Source organism: Dermacentor andersoni, chromosome 5 (assembly GCF_023375885.2).
Source record: "Dermacentor andersoni chromosome 5, qqDerAnde1_hic_scaffold, whole genome shotgun sequence".
Taxonomy (NCBI): Eukaryota; Metazoa; Arthropoda; class Arachnida; order Ixodida; family Ixodidae; genus Dermacentor; species Dermacentor andersoni.
In genome coordinates, this window is record NC_092818.1 from 20,454,942 (window position 1) to 20,456,211 (window position 1,270).

At 50.7% G+C, this 1,270-nt stretch overlaps 1 non-coding gene across 1 annotated transcript; it reads right to left on the reverse strand.

The window, feature by feature from the left end:
• Positions 1–657: 657 nt before the first annotated feature.
• Positions 658–730, reverse strand: TRNAS-UGA (transfer RNA serine (anticodon UGA)). Its single transcript has one exon. It is a non-coding gene; the product is annotated as a tRNA-Ser (tRNA).
• Positions 731–1,270: the final 540 nt, after the last annotated feature.

Consider the following 1,270-nt stretch of genomic DNA (forward strand, 5'->3'; position numbering starts at 1 on the left):
TGTATATATATATATATATATAAGTCATATCATGGTAAGCCAACAAACACTGACACCAAGGACAACATAGGGGAAATTACGTGTGTTTAATAAATGAAGTAAAGCAACCATAAGTTAACGGAAATTAAAGTGGATGAAAAAATTGGCTGAAGGCTTAGCTTGGTTACGCCTGGAAGACTGCGAAAGCAATACCCTTGGCTGCGCCTTGGTTCGGGTGATGGTGTTGACATGGTTGCCCTTTGTTAAACTTATGGCTATACATCATCCGACATAGCGCAAGGCAGCGCGCCGACCACTGCGAGGAGACGAGCTGTAGCCCCATTTATCCTCCTAGCGTGACGTCACACCAGCGTGCGGCCTCTCTCGGTAGCGCCGCAGCAGTGGCGCGCAAGGCTGCACCTCCACCATCGATGCCGCGAGCTGGGGCCCCGTCTCTCGGTCTGGCGTGACGTCACACCAGCGAGCGCCCTCTCTCGGTAGCGCCGCAGCAGTGGCGCGCAAGGCTTCACCTCCACCATCGATGCCGCGAGCTGGGGCCCCGTCTCTCGGTCTGGCGTGACGTCACATGGTCACGTGACGCGCAGCTGTGTAAGGAGGCGCCACGACCACCGATGGGCCGAAAGTGCGAGCAGTATTGCTTTCGCAATAAAAACAACTTGCCGCAGGTGGGAACCGAACCCACAACCTTCGCATTTCACGTGCGATGCTCTACCAATTGCGCTACCGCGGCGGCGTTTCCCCCATAGAGTTTCTCACTATAACACCTAGAGGGTAATCTGGCGCCACCGTCTATGGGAGTTTCTTAAGGGGGCACCGTGCCGTCATGGGAATGACGGTATATGTGTCTGCGAGGCTCGTGTTGGCTGGTGTTGTAAGAGGCTTCGTCTAAAACGTGGATATGGCTACACAAATAACGCGTTCTCAAAGTAAAATCTTCATAAAATGTTTTCATTCACGCGTATTACATCTTTACTCACCCACGATGCATGACCAAGCGAAGAAAAGCAAGGACAGACGACCAACTGTTTCAAAGCGAGCGCGAACCTTGTCGTCTGTCCTCCAACTTTAGCGGCCCGCTGATACTTTTTAGGTAACATGTAGTCGTACACACAATAACAAGTTCTCATAGTTAAACAAAACATGTTTTTGCGTAATAACAAAGCTAAAACAGCTTTTCACGTGCTGTTCTAGTAGAAAATGAATCATTGTGACAGACGGAACGGTACTTGCCAAGCGCGTCTTCAAGGTGCCCTGTCTCTACGAGAACAAT